Source organism: Acinonyx jubatus, chromosome B2 (genome assembly GCF_027475565.1).
Source record: "Acinonyx jubatus isolate Ajub_Pintada_27869175 chromosome B2, VMU_Ajub_asm_v1.0, whole genome shotgun sequence".
In the NCBI taxonomy this organism is placed as follows: Eukaryota; Metazoa; Chordata; class Mammalia; order Carnivora; family Felidae; genus Acinonyx; species Acinonyx jubatus.
Genome location: NC_069385.1, coordinates 135,859,458 through 135,874,989, shown reverse-complemented (window position 1 = coordinate 135,874,989; position 15,532 = coordinate 135,859,458).

The window sequence follows — 15,532 nt, the reverse complement described above, 5'->3', positions numbered from 1 at the left end:
TGTGGGCTTCAGAGATGGGCTGACAGAGGTCATATTGGCAAAGGTCTTGAAGGCTACCCTAAGGGACTTGGAGTTTATGCTATTGAGCAAGGGGTAGTGATTAGACCACGTCTAAAGAGAAGGGTATAATTACAGCTGTTTTCTGGGAAGATAGTTCTCATAGCAGGGAGGTTGATGGCACAACCATCAGGTTGGGAGGTCAGGGACAAGACTGAGACCCAGGAAAAGCAGTGAAGAGGTCGATGCAGTCGGAAGGTGTGAGTTGTTGAGAGACGGACCCAGGGCGATGGCAGTGAAAGGAAGGACAGGCTCCAGCAGAAGGTTGAATCAACAGGGCTGGGCCACCGGCTTATCGTTCTCCTGTTGTGTCGTCATTTTTGACTAAGGGGCCCCCACATTTTCATCTTGCACTGGGCCCCACAAATGTTGTAAGTGGGCCTGGGTTGGGTTTGTAGAGCTAGACAAATCCCTGCTCTGTCTCTCAAAGGCTGTGAGGATCTCAGCAGGTCACATACAATGAAATATTGTTTATTATAATAATTATTATTAAGGGACAGCAAAGAGACAGAAGTGACCTTGGTGACTGGGTGGTGGGGATGCCTTTCTCTGCAGAATGAGGGGAACCCAGGAGAACACCCCAGTGGGGGTGGGGATGGAATGATGAACTTGACTTTGGGCAGCCTGCCTTGAGACATTCTGGTTTCTCCTTCCATGCATTATCTCAGTTAGCTCTCAACAGTAATTCTCTCATGCAGGTTTTATTTCTTATGGTTCCTAAGGTATGAGCTGAGTCAGCTTAGTGGGTAGCCCTTCTAGGGAGACTTCCTGTTCCCAGGGTGACCGGGAACCTCAAAACGCCACCAAGAGTGGGGAATGAGTCTTATCGATGGGAATGAAGACATCTTAACATACCGGCAGACTGGCGCGATTCCCACCGTAATCTTTGTACTGTGGCTGGTGACTAGGTGGGGCTGCATCTCCCCTGCAGAGAGGGTAAGAGAATCTGGGTGATGGGTGGAGGAGTCTTCAGGTGCATGGTGCCAGGCTGCACAATTCACGTCCTGCACCTTCCTCCTGATTCCTCGTTTGTGGCTCAGTGGGATTGAGCTCATTAGGTCCCTTTCAGAGAGCAGGGTGTGACTGGGGAGGTTGGGAAACTCCAAAAGTTAGAGAGTGTTGGAGGCCAGTGGAGAGGTAGGAACAACGTCCCACCAGTGAAGGCAAAGGGCCTGGGGCCGGGAGAAAGGATGGCCCATTTTCTCACGCCACCATAGAGAACAGATCTGTCCTTTGGGGCGATAATGTCATTGAGCCCTGGGCACCTAAGGGTCTTGGCAGACAGAAGAGGGAGCGTGCCCAGTGATCAGCATGTTTGTTCCCGGGCCTTCTGCAGGTGCAGTGGTTTGCCCTTCCCTGCCAAATGTGTTTTGGATCGTTCAGGACACTATCAGTTTGAACTGACTTTTTGCATACTTCTCCTAGACTGATCTAGCTCCTTAGAAAGGTGAATGACAGTATATGGAGGCGGAAATATTGGCAAAGCCTATTATACCTTAAGGGGACGGGTCTAGGAATGCTGCCTTGCTGCCTGGGATTTGGAATGGTCCAGAAAATGGTGTTTGAAAAAGGAATAACTCTTCGTCAATCAATCATTTGTCATGATTTGAAGGGGTAGGGGCGGGGACTACTGAACGCTCATTAAACAAATGGACTAGTTCCTTGATACGCCAAAAGAAACACTTATATTCTTCGTAAATACTCCAGTCATCACAGGAATATGCAACATAGAGAGCAACATCCCAGTTGATCTCCCCTCCAACCCAAGATAACTACTAATTTATTTTGAAGTGAGAAGTAGGCATTTTGCCTCTTGCAGTCTATAAATTTAAGTAAGTTAGGAGGACTCTTCTGAATTGAACGAAAATAAGCGCTCATGGGATGGAGCTGAATTTGGGGTAGTGGAAAGAGCACTGGACTCAGTAAGGTCTTGATGCTTAACCAGATTCTGCCACTAATATAGCCTCTTGCAGGGTCTTCCATTTAAGACCCCACCTGGACCTATGAGGACAGAGTAGGATTGCCATTTGGGAACCTGGAAACCAGGAGACTCACTCTGGCCCAACCTCACTCCATTTACAAGGTATCTGATCCCAGTTCTGTATAAACAGCCTTCTCTTCATCCTTTGACAGTTTTCTGCCTCTAGGGTTTTGGTGTTTGGTGTTCTCAGCCTTCCTGACTTCAATCAACTTGACGATTGGGTCGATCCTCTTTTTGGTTTGATGCATTTGGACTAATCTCACAGAACTTCCACAAGAAGTCTCTACCAACTTGGGCAAATAGTCGATAAAAAGAGAGGTTAAATAATAATGGTGACCATTGAACACTTTCATGATCCCGGCATTATGCCAAGCACTTTGCATGAACGATCAGATTGACTCCTCCCAACATCCCTATATCGCCCTATATCCCTAGATGGGGTTTAACGGGCTGAACAGTGAGTATGCTTTTGGTTGCAAGTAATGGCAAACCCGGCTCAAAGTGGTTCAAAAATAAGGACATTTATTGGCTCATACAGCTCACAGGAAATCCAAGGGCAGGATGGGCTTTCGAGTTGGTTGACCTTTCGTCTGTAGGAATGACTTCAAAGATCCAAGTTCTTTCTATCTCTCTGCCCTGCCATTAGTGTGTGCACTTGATTCGAGGGCTGGGTCTCCGCATGGTTGAGGGTTGGCCACCAGCAGCAGTTAGGGCTTCTTGCTTCCTTCTTCTTCATGTTAAGCCTAAGGGAGGGAATTGCTTCTGGAAATTGTGTTAGAGGAACCGTCCTAGACACTCTGGGCCAATCCGCTTGTGTGCTGTTGGCCTGATCTAGATCACGTACCATTAGCTGAAGAGCAGGATAAAACCACTTCGATGGGCTTAGATGAATCAAGACCCACATCCAGACCTAGAGAAGTGGGAGTTAGTCTCCCCAGAGTCACATTGGCTGCGCGAAGGAGACCAAAAGCAGGACTCTGTCGGGAAAGGGGAATTAGGGACATGAATGTCGGGCTGGCCATCAGCAATATCTGCTCAGATGAGGTTAGCTAACTCGCCCAAGAATGACCTTGAGCAAATTAGCTTTATTCTTAACTGCCGTACCATGTTGCCTAATGTGCCTTCCATCCCAAACATCCCCCATGTCTCAATTAGAAACATTTCAACCAGTATAAGAGTGTAAATAAATGCTGTTTTAATTCCTAGACACATTTAAGTTCTCTCGATAGCCATTTTTCAAATATTTTGTAAGTACTAGTTAATGCTGAAGAGTATTTTGGCGTAAGACATCTGATTGTCAGTTTATGAGTGGGATATTTCAGTTTCAAAGTTCCAGCTCTCTTTCTGAGCCCAAAATATGCAAGCATACAGGATTTCATTCCAAACAAGTCATAAAACCATATCGTTTAGTTATAATAAAAGCTGGGGAAACAAAACAACATTTATCTTTTCTTGAGTTCACTTTTCAAGACTAACTCCCCCAATTCACCTTCAATTGGGAAAAAGAATCAGAAGCAACGGGTGAGTTAGACAGTTATCAGTTTCAACAACAGATCAAACTGACTTAAATAATAAATGGAGTATATTGACTTGCATCTACCAAAACCCCAGAGCTCAGCAAGCTTCCTTTAGCTCAGTCGTGTCACCAACGAGCCAACTAATTTCGTTCTCTCCCATGTGTCTTTTGTGGTTATTCTTTCTTTCAAGGCTGGCTCACCACCGGGTCACGAGATGGCTGCCTGTAACTCCTAGTCCACCTCCCGGTTCACATTTGTTGACAAAGGGTATATCCCTCAAGAATTAGGAGACTTCATTTTCCATATCCTCGGCAATGTCTCCTAGAAGCTCATTGGTCTGAACCAATCTGTGTGGCCAGCGGGAGGGAGTAGGTGGATTCTCACTTACCCTACATCCCAAACCTCTCCTTTAGACTTGATCCTCAATGGCCAGCCCAGAACCAGGGCCTAAAGGAAAGGGACAGGGAAAAGATGCTCGGGATGTAACCCACAAAGGTAGACTGTAGTAGTTTACAGGAGTAAGTGTTTGCCTCTGGTTGACCAATTCACAGAATATCCCTCACGGACTTCCCAGAAACCATGTACATGGTGGCATAAGAAGGCAGTAAGAGGAGAAGAAAGAGAAAGGGAACAATAATTAAATTGTAGGTACAGGTCATTGTGATTTAGCAAGAGTTCTATAGCCAACCCCAAGTGTCTGTAGGTGGAGAATTAAAACTCATGCCCTAACAAGACTTCCTGAGTCATCTCTAGCTCCAAAGCCTCCTCCCTCCTCCGTACTTTAGGGCATTCTCTTCCAAGCCTCTCTGAGAGTCTCAAACTCAATCTAATTTTTCTTATGTTCATCAGAAGCTCTAGCCATTAGCTAGTACCTGCTCATCCAGTGAAGGGTGACTCCTCCCTGAAACACATCTTTAGAAAACCCCCATTGAGAATACTTGGTTCTCAACTGGCCCAGAGTCATCTTTAAACAGTCTCTCTCTCTCTCTCTCTCTCTCTCTCTCTCTCTCTCTCTCTCTCTCTCTTCTTTAATTTTTAATGCTTATTTATTTTTGAGAGAGAGAGAGAAAAAGAGAGAGACAGAGCATGAGCGGGAGAGGAACAGAGAGAGAAGGAGGCACAGGATCCGAAGCAGGCTCCAGGCTCTGAGCTGTCAGCACAGAGCCCGACGTGGGACTTGAACTCACAAACCATGAGATCATGACCTGAGCTGAAGTCGGAGGCTCAACTAACTGAGCCACCCAAGCACCCCATGGTCTCTCTCTTTTTTAAAATGTTTATTTATTTTTGAGAGAGAGAGAGAGAGAGTGTGTGTGTGTGTGTGTGTGTGTGTGAGCAGGGGAGGGGCAGAGGGGGAGACAGAGAGAGAGGGAGACAGAGGATCTGAAGCCGGCTCCGTGCTGACAGCAGAGAGCCTGATGCTGGGCTCGAACTCACGAACTGTCTGATCATGACCCGAGCTGAAGTCAGATGCTTAATTGACTGAGCCACCCAGGCACCCCTTAAGGGTCTCTCTTGAGTTTACAGCCATCTGCAAACAGAAAGACTCAAATCCCAGAGGGCCATGGCTGTTTGGCTCTTTACTTATTCATTCAACTTCCTTCTTCCTTCCTTCATTCCCTCATTTTACAAGTACTTCCTGAGCACCTACCGTGTGCCAGGCATTGTTCTATGCAGTGGGTTTACAGAATTAAATAAAAGTCTCAAAGTCTCTGTCACATGAAGCTTTCATAGTAGTGGAGAAGATACCCATAGAACATATATTTTTATTACAAAGTTAGGAAATGACGAATGTGATGAAGAAAAATAAAGCAGAATAAGAGGCACCCCAATGCACGGTTGCTCTTTTTGATAAGGTGGTTCAGGAAGTTCTCTCTGGAAGGACGAGCATACACAGTGCCTTCCAGTATTTAGGACATAGGGGAATTCCTGAATAATGAATTCGTGACTGCTTTGGTAGACCCAGAGTTGGGGCCCTCTCAACACTCTTCCTGGAAGGAGACCTGTTTTGTTCAGTCCAGACTGAGTACGAACTCTTTGGTCTTTAAAAGAAGGATCAAATACAGGGCGCCTGGGTGGCTCAGTCAGTTGAGTGTCCGACTTCGGCTCAGGTCATGATCTCAGGGTCCATGAGTTGGAGCCCCACGCTGGGCTCTGCGCTGACAGCTCGGAGCCTGGAGCCTGCTTCGGATTCTGTGTCTCCCTCTCTCTCTGCTCCTCCCCTGCTCTCATGCTCTGTCTCTCTCTCGCGCGCGCGCAAAAATAAACATTAAAAAAAAAAAAGAAGGATCACATAAACGATTCTGTTTTAAAATGGAAAGGGCAAACATGCAAAGGAGTAAGTATATAAATACTAATTTGCCTCTGAATTTTTTGCACATTTACGGATAGTTTTATGAGTGGAGAGACGGTCCTTAGGATTCATCTGCGTGTTTGCAAATGAGCATTTTCCCCAAATGGGCCCGTGCGGACTAACTTCCCCTCACTGGTGGGCTAGTTAGTAAAGCCCATGTGGATACAGAGAGAGAAAAGCATCAATTTGACCGGAGCATTCTTTGACCTACATGTTTACGTGGGGATTGAGAGTAGAATGAGTTGTCACTGAAAATATGTGCTTTGTGTATTTAGAAGATAAGTATTTTTTTATTGCTAATTAGTGTTGGACTCACACACATTTGTCATGTTGTTATGTCAGATTCATTTGTTCTCTGAAACCCAACTGCCTTAATTAATCTTTCTCCGTCCACTCTCTGTTTCAGGCTGGCTGGAACTCAGACTGTGGGACTCTTGTAATGGGAATTCTAGTTAGCAAAGCTTGAATTTTAAAGCGAAATACAGAGTTTGAATCCCGCTAGAGAACCCACCACTTGGTCAATCCAAGAATGAGCGCTTGGGGCGCCTGGGTGGCTCAGTCGGTGAAGTGACCCAACTCTTGAATTCAGCTCAAGGTTCCTGGGATGGAGCTGTGGCAGGCTCTGTGGGATTCTCTCTCTCCCTCTCTCTCTGCCCCTCCCCCGCTTACGCCCCCAAGCACTTGCACTGCTGTGCTCTCTCTCTCAAAATAAAAAAATAAATAAATTAAAAAAAAAAGTGATTCTTTAAGGACAAAATGAAATACTTAATAATTTTACACCAGATCTCGTCTGACTCATATGACTGTTAAGAGGGTGGGATTGGGGGCGCCTGGGTGGCTCAGTTGGTTGGGCGGCCGACTTCGGCTCAGGTCACGATCTCGCGGTCCGTGAGTTCGAGCCCCGCGTCGGGCTCTGGGCTGATGGCTCAGAGCCTGAAGCCTGCTTCCGAATCTGTGTCTCCCTCTCTCTCTGCCCCTCCCCCGTTCATGCTCTGTCTCTCTCTGTCTCAAAAATAAATAAACGTTAAAAAAAAAAATTAAAAAAAAAAAAGAGGGTGGGATTGGACTCCAATGTTTAAGAAAAATCTAATTGATGGATAAACGTGGTATGGATAAAATTCTGTCACTGATTCAGTTTTGTTCCTGGAGAGTGAGAAAGACTGTCATTGTTCAATTTTTAAAAAATGTTTATTTATTTATTGTGTGTGTGTGTGAGAGAGAGAGAAAGGGCGGGGGAGGGGCAGAGAAAGTGGGAGAGAGAGAATCCCAAGCAGGCTCCGGACCTCAGCACAGAGCCCGACCTGGGGCTCGAACTCGTGAACCATGAGCTCACCACAGGAGCTGAAATCAAGAGACTGACGTTTCACCGACTGAGCCACCCAGGTGCCCCTGTCACTGCTCAATTTTAATAACATTTGGAAACATCTTGCCCCCTGATAATACATCCGGGAAGTCTTGTCTCAGCGAATAAGTATTCTACGAGAAGTAATATTCTGACCTTAACAGTAATAAAAACAGTGATGGCATCTGTGTATCATTTTAGTGCTTACAGGGGTGTCATACGCATTCTATGATCTGACCCTGAAAAGAACAGTCAGAGGCAATTGCTATACTTACGACCGTTGAGATGCCGCGCGAGAGAGGACGAGTGAGGCTGCCCTAATTCCCTTCCCTAGCAGGTACCAGAATTGGGACGGAGGCCTACCTACCCGTGTTCCAAACCCCACGTGCTGTCCTTGGTGCAGATGCGTCTACGCTGAGGCCTGGAGGCCTGTCCCAAGCGGTTGCACTTCAGAGCGCGTCAATAGTCCTGAAGAGGCCGTGAAAGTAAGAGCAGACCCAAGGGGCCTGGCAGTGACCCCGCGGCAGGGCCGGAAGGTGGAGGTTTCAAGGCCCCCCCCCCCCCCCCCCCCCCTTTCTTCCCTGTGGCTCCATCCGCACTGGTCGCGTCGAGTCCTTGCTGATACACGGCCTCTGGCGGACCACGGAGGATGAGGCTGAGACCCCGGGCAGGGGAGGAATTAGGCCACGGGCTGGCCTGGCTGGTTTCCCTCGCCCCATGCTGCTCATTTTACCCGCCCCAACAAAAAGATTTTTTGGCGGCCACAACCGGGGCCGATCCCTCAAATGAGCTCCAGCTGAGAATAAACGCAGCCGCAGGGAACACGGTCATTAAAAACACCTGCGGGCAGGATCGAAGCCACCACAGGCCCCGCAGAGCCGTCCAACCCCCTCGGGGCCAGGTGGGTTTCGGGACGCGCGGACCGTTACCTAACACCCCTCGCGGGGAGTCTGGTGGCTTTGTGTCATCAAGCATCTTATTAAATCTGCAGCCCAAGAGACGGAATGAGATAGAGACTATTAATAGGCCCACCTCAGGCCGGGTCCGCCCCTGGCGTCCGGTGGGTTAGGCATCAACCCGTGCTTTGGGGAGCTTTCCAAATCTCAGAATCGTGGCCAAGGAGTGGCACACCAGAGCACCCGAGTGGCTCCGTTGGTTAAGCCTCCGACTTGGGCTCAAGCCATGATCTCAAGGTCCGTAGTTCGAGCCCCGCATCGCGCTCTGGGCTGACAGCTTGGAGCCTGCTTCGGGTTCTGTGTCTCCTCCTCTCTCTACCCCTCTCCTGCTCACGCTCTGTGTCTCTCTGTCTCTCGATAATAGATAAACATTAAGAAATAAATTTTTTTTGTTTTTTAGAAAAGGTGGTTTATGGAAGTTTGGCAAATGAGCAGCCTCCCCAAGAATGGTTGGGCTTCTCCAGTCTGGGGGACTCTGGGGGCGTCCCCCGGGTGGCGGTGACAGCTGGAGCCAAGGAGCCTCCGGGCAGGAAGGTGGCCCCACGGAAGGGACAGACGGGGGACGGGAGCGCAGCAGATGTGCGCTTTGTGTGGGGAAGAGTGATGTGAGCAGGATAACTGAGGGCCGGGATGCCAAATGAAGACTTTGGGTTGTCCGTCGTCAATAATGAGGAGTCAGTGAACGTTTTGAGCAGAGACTGACAGGATGGAAACGAGGCCCCAGTAACGCACGGCTCCTTGTCTGCTGCACTTGTCACCTTCTTCCAGCATCTGGAGCTCGGCTCCTGCTCTGTCCTTTGCCTGAAATGCCCTTCCCGGGCTCCTTCCTGCCCCGGGCACGCTCCCACTCATCTTTCAGGACCCAGCTCCAATGTCACCTGCTCGGTAGAAGCCTCTCCCTGACCCCGCGGAGTGTTACAGCTCCTTTCTCTGTGACCCCACGAGCCTTTGTGTGCGCCTGATGGCACTTGTCTCATTGACTGCCATCGTCCCCTGCATCCTCGTCTCCCTGAGCTGAACCACAGGCTCTCCTGCGGAAGGCACTCTGTCTTTCTTCTTTTGGACTGGAACCTGGCACAGTGCTTGACTCACGACTTCTAGGCACTTGCTAATTGCAGAAGAAAATACTTCTGTCTTCTGACAGCCCATAATGTCTCTCCATTCCTGTTCTTCTCCTCTCCTTTTTCTTCTTCTTCCCCTTCCTCTTCTTCTTCTTCTTCTTCTTCTTCTTCTCTATTTATTTTGAGAGAGAAAGGGAGACAGAGAATCTCACAACCTGTGTGATCATGACCTGAGCCAACATCAAGAGTTGGACGCTCAAAGGACTGAGTTACCCAGGCGCCCCCCTTTCTCTTTTTTAAAAAAACCCGATGACATCTGTGTGATGGCCGTAACAAATCTTATATAGACTAAATTTGGGGGTGTAGGAGTGACCATCATCCTCCAGTGAACAACTGGAGGATTGTGGGGAAAATACAACTCATGAAACGGTCAAGGGTGAAGGTCAAGGTGGAGGTCGTTGGATGCTGCAGTGGGTTCTCCCCCCTCCTGCCTTGTCCCCCACAAAGATGTGCCCAAGTCCTAAGCCCCGTACCTGTGAATGGGACCTTATTTGACCAAAGGGTCCCTGCAGGTATAACTGAGTTTGGATCCCATGATGAGATTGTCCTGGATTGTCTGGGCCTTAAATCCGACGACAGGGGTTCTTATAAGAGATTGAAAAGGATTGGCGCCTGGGTGGCTCAGTCGGTTAAACATCTGACTCCGGCTTAGATCATGATCTTGCGGTTCGTGGGTTCGAGCCCCAAATCGGGCTGTGTGCTGACAGCTCAGAGCCTGGAACCTGCTTCGCATTCTGTGTCTCCCTCTCTCTCTGTACCTCCCCTGCTCATGCTCTGTCTCCCTCTCTCACAAATAAATAAAAAATTTTAAAAAAGAGAGATGGAAAAGGACACACAGAGTCACACTGGGGAGAAAACTAAGTGAAGGAGGAGGGCAGGGATGGGAGCTATGGGCCGAGGAACACCAAGGATTGTCCACAGCCACCAGGGTTGGGGACAGAGCCTCCAGATGGAACCAACATGCAGACACTTTGGTCTTTATTTTTTTTTTAACTTATTTATTTTTTTAGTTCATTTATTTATTTTGAGAGAGAAGGTGTGGGTGTGTGAGCAGGGGAGAGGCAGAGGGAGAGAAGAGAGAGAATCCAAAGCAGGCTCCACACTGTCAGCTCGGAGCGCCACGCGGGGCTCAATCCCACGAACCCCGAGTCATGACCTGAGCCGAAATCAAGAGTTGGACGCTTCCCCGACGGGGCCACCCAGGCGCCCTGACACTTGGGTTTTGAACTTCCTGCCTTCTTGAACCGTGACAGAATAAATTACAAGCTTTGGCCAATTGCGGCAGCCACTCTGTGGAACCTAATACTGATGCCACTGAAGATTTCCAACAAAGTCACCTAATGGCCAACGGGGACGCTGAGGAGGAGTGTCGCGTAATAGTCAGACGCTCAGGATTGGAATCAGGCGGTCTGAGTGTTCTCCTCGCTCTACCCTCAGTGCCTCAATTCCCTTGTCTGAAGAATGGGGGTGATGACAGATTAGTGCCTCATTGGTGCCTACCATACAAGGCTCCCGCAGGCAAGGGAAGGGTAACGGAGACGATGGATGGTAAGTACCGAGGGGTGCCTGGCTGGCCCCATCTGTAGAGCGTGCGACTCTTAATCTTGGGGTTGTAAGTCCAAGCCCCACATTGGGTCTAGAGATAACTTAAAAAAATCTTAAAAAAAAAAAAAAGGACTTAATATGCACAGAGGAGACACTCAGCAAATTTTAGTACCCAATTCCCAGATGAAGACAAGCCTTGAGGGTCCCACAGATATTAACCTGTACAACAACGGCAGTGTATGGAAGAGAGGTATTCAACTCTCAAAACTGCTGAGAACCCGAAGCATCCCACTTTCCCACTCTCCCAGAGGTGCACAGCCTGCTTCCTTCAGGTTGTACCTTTGTACTGATTTCCAGGCATGTGTTAAGTTATCAGGATAATTGAATTTTAGAGTTGATCAGTCATCAAGTGAAATGTTTTTTACCTGGGATGCCCGGAGGGCTCCGGCCCCTGACTGTGGTAATGGGAGACCTTAAGCCCTTTTCAGCGTGTCTGGAAGCCTCACAGAACATCCTGTTTATCTGTGGGAGGAGGGCACAGCCTCACTGAAATGCTAAGTGTCTGTTTTTTTAGCTTGTATTGGAACGATGTTTGCTAAGCATGCTAACACTGGTTATGTGATGGGAAAATGAGTTTACATACGCCGTTTGTTTCAGATCAAAATTTACAAAATTGGGGAACACAGGGGAAATAATCAAAGTGTCTTTCTAATGCGTGCCAACCACTTAATGTTATGTTTTACGTTCTGTTCTGCTCTGCTATGGTCTCTCTAGGACAAAGTAGAAACCCCGAGAGGTTCCGTAAATCGTCTACGGTCACAGCTGTGTCGGGGCAGAGACAAGACGATTCGACAGGATCTGACTCCCATTCCAAGACTCTTTCTCAAAAACCTCCTATTTTGCATGTCTTCTGAGGGCCCCCAGATGTTTGGTTTTGATGGCATATCCATTTGCTTGGCATACAAGTGTGAACGGGGCAGACACCCCACCCCATTCACGGAGCTCACGGTCTGGGTGGAGACACAGCCATAGGAATCCTTGGGCGGAAAGCAGCGGAAACACAGTGTTAGCAAGGGTGGGGATTTACGGTCCAGATCTTGGGGTACCTCGCGGCACCCAGTGGCAGGACCACCAGAACCAAGGACTTTCCTCTGACCTCCTTGGCCATTGACCTCCACATGTCTGCTTCATTCTCTACCCTCTACCCTCCAAAAATTAATTTCCTCTAGCTGCCAGGTCCACGTGGTAAATATATAGCTGATATTGGCAACATGGCGGCCTAAAAAATCTATTTTTAAGACTGGGGCTCTACAGAATGCTATTTAGAGCACCAGAGAAGAGCAATCAACTTAGATTTGCCCCGAGATCTGATGTATGGGTCAGGGATTTATACTGTGTATTTTGTAATTATGTTCCCATGGAAGAAAATACGGGGCCACATCCAAGTGCTGTTCAAACCCTGCTGAATGTCAAGGGCAAGAACCTACTAGCCCATTGATTGTAGGCAGGGACTCCAGGCCTTGGGTGAGCCATCCCAGAAACCCTGCTGCTTCCTCCTGAGATAGTTTTCGTGCTGATCAGTCAACAGGGGCACTTGCTCTCCATGAAGTGAGGGAAAGGTCCTCATGCTATATATAGTGTGTCTGTCATTCTTTTCCGGTGCCAGCTGTCACCAGGGGAGGACCGGTTCTAGCTTTTCCAGTTTGTCACTTTGGTTCTCTCTGTCTGGACCAAGGTGCTCCTGTCGGACATGGTCACTCCTTCTTTCTGATCTATTACCCACGCAGACAAGTCAGCCTATGGTATATACTATTCTTTTTAAGGAACTCCAACTGATTTGTGATTCTGGCAGTGGTCCTGTAACACTACTGTCCCCTTGAGGCTGGCAAATGTTGGAAAATGTATTTCAATTTTCCAAGTATTATGAGAAATACTTTTCAAAGGCATTCGTTCATTAAAATCTTAAGTGCATTGGGACACCTGGGTCGCTCAGTGGGTTAAGCGTCTGACTTCACCTCAGGTCATGATCTCACGGTTCGTGAGTTCGAGCCCCGTGTTGGGCCCTGTGCTGACAGCTCAGAGTCTGGAGCCTGCTTCAGAGTCTGTGTCTCCCTCTCTCTCTGCCCCTCCCCCGTTCACATTCTGTCTGTCTGTCTGTCTTTCTCAAATATAAATAAACATTAAAAAAAAAATCGTAAGTGCATAGCGAGTAAGAGTTATGTTTTGATGTGATTTTAAAGGAGCATTTTAGGGGCGCCTGGGTGGCTCAGTCAGTTGAGCGACCGACTTTGGCTCAGGTCACGATCTCGTGGTTCGTGCGTTCGAGCCCCGCGTAGGGCTCTGTGCTGATGGCTCGGAGCCTGGAGCCTGCCTCGGACTCTGTGTCTCCTTCTCTCTGCCCCTTCCCCACTCGTGCTCTGTCTCTGTCTCTCAGAAATGAATAAACATTAAAAAAAAATTTTTAAGGAGCATTTTAGAAGGCTTTCTGTTAAAGAATGTTTTCCACTCTGGACAAAATTCCCATGTTAAGATTCTTTTTAGGCACTGAGAGCCACCATTAAAATGCAGTGTATGCCTGGGAAGAACGATCCATCACCTGCCAGTATATCACCTAGGTTGAATATGGTTATTGGCTTGGTCCTCACCCCCTTGAGCAGTTTGGCTCCCCGCCTGCCCCTCCTTTGGGCTGCAGGCATCCCTTCATTTCTGGTTGGTACAAGAGTCCCCTTCCTTTTTCCTAGGGCCTCCCCCTTGCTCCCTGAGGTGAGAAGGGTAAGACCTGTTTCCCTGAGGGGAAGAAAGGCACCCGCCTTCTAGTTTGGCAAGCTCCAATCGATACCCCTGGCCCAGCAAAAAACGCTACTTGGAGGGGCTCCTGGGTGTCTCATCGGTTGAGTGTCTGACTTGGGCTCCGGTCATGATCTTGCGGTTTGCGGGTTCGAGCCCCACACTGGGCTCTGTGCTGTCCGTGCAGAGCCTGTCTCGGATCCTCTGTCTCGGGGCCTCTCTCTCTGCAACTCCTTCTCTCTCAAAAATAAAGAAATGTAAAAAAATTAAAAAAAGAAAGGAAGAAAGAGACGCTTCTTGGAGACGCTTCTTCAGAGCCCTGGCCGGGTCCTCTGTAGACCAGCCCTGGCACAGTGCAGGCCCCGGTGGGGCAGGATCCCGGAGAAGTTGCTTGGGAAGGGAAAGCCAGGAGGAAGGTAACGGGGCCACCAGCGGGCCTGGCCTACAGTCACGGAGCATCTTTGGGTCAGCAGAGCCCGTAACAAAACACGTGGGCGGCCAGGGGGTGTCGGGAGGTGGAGAGGCAGAGGCAAATCCCCCTTCCTCTATGATCCTGTCCAGACCGGCCCTGCCTCCATGCACACTGTGGGTTCGTTGCATGCATTCTTTCCCCGTACGCTGGAATCCGATGCAGGGGGCTGTCTTATATTTGGAACCACACACACTCGTACACCACATGGATAAGAAGGGTCCTGGGAGACGGACGTGCTCTGTCATCTGGGGCAGACGGGATTCTGCAAGCAACTTCTGAGGTTCCAGGGTCCCCTTCTCTTGGCCTACCCCTGCTCTGCTCACGTTTCTTTACACCATGTTTGAGATGGTAATCCCTTGAGTGGTCCACGCTGTATATGTGTTTGAAGCCTGAAGAAAAACACACTTTCCTCTCCCCTTCATTTCTGCTTATCAAAGCTCTGAGGCATTTGATTCGAAAGCAAAACAAAAAGCAAACACATGAGGCCAAATGATGCTCTCCATGGACAGGCACTGTGTGCGTGTGGATTAAAGAGCTGAGTCGGTTCACGGGAAGAAACCGACATGGATTTTTTAGAACAGACAGAAGAGAAAAGTAGGTCAAATTTTTCAACCTCCCAACCCTGTCATTGTCCCTTTAAAACGCTTACTGTCCGTGTTGGGGGAAGTCTGTGCAAAGCCATGGCTACTAAACTCACGCTCCAGTAAAATAAGGAGCTTAGCGCTTGGGAACGTGAGCGGGAGCGCTGGGTCTCCAAAAACACATTGTACCAGAGTCCATTACTTCTATTGGCGCATTTCCAATCAGGGCTGGTGGGTCAGCTCTGGACATTTTGCCATTTGGGTTGCCTTCTAACATTGCAGGAAGAAGACTTCAAATTTAATCATAAGAAGCTAGGGTTTGGAAAAGTGTTTTAATGAGATATTTTCTCTTTGTGAATGAGAGCTGGTGGAGCCAAGGACATAGTCATTCAAACACCCCCTGGGGTCCTAAATATTGACGAGGTGCCTAATACTTGTGTATGGGTTTCCAACGGGTGTTGTAACAAATTACCACAAAGTCTGTGGCTTAAAATAACAGAAATTTAGGAGCGCCTGGGTGGCTCAGTTGGTTAAGCATCTGACTTTAGCTCAGGTCATGATCTTGTGTTTGTGAGTTCGAGCCCCGCGTCGGGCTCTGTGCTGACAGCTCGGAGCCTGGAGCCTGCTTCGGATTCTGGGTCTCCCTCTCTCTCCGCCCCTCCCCTGCTCAGGCTCTGGCTCTCTCTGTCTCAAAAAGAAATAAAACATTAAGAATATTTTTTTCATAAAAAAAATAACAGAACTTTATTCTGTCACGGTGCTGGAGGCCAGAAATCCAAAGTCAGGGTCAGCAAGTTCACGTTCTCTCTGGAGGCTGTAA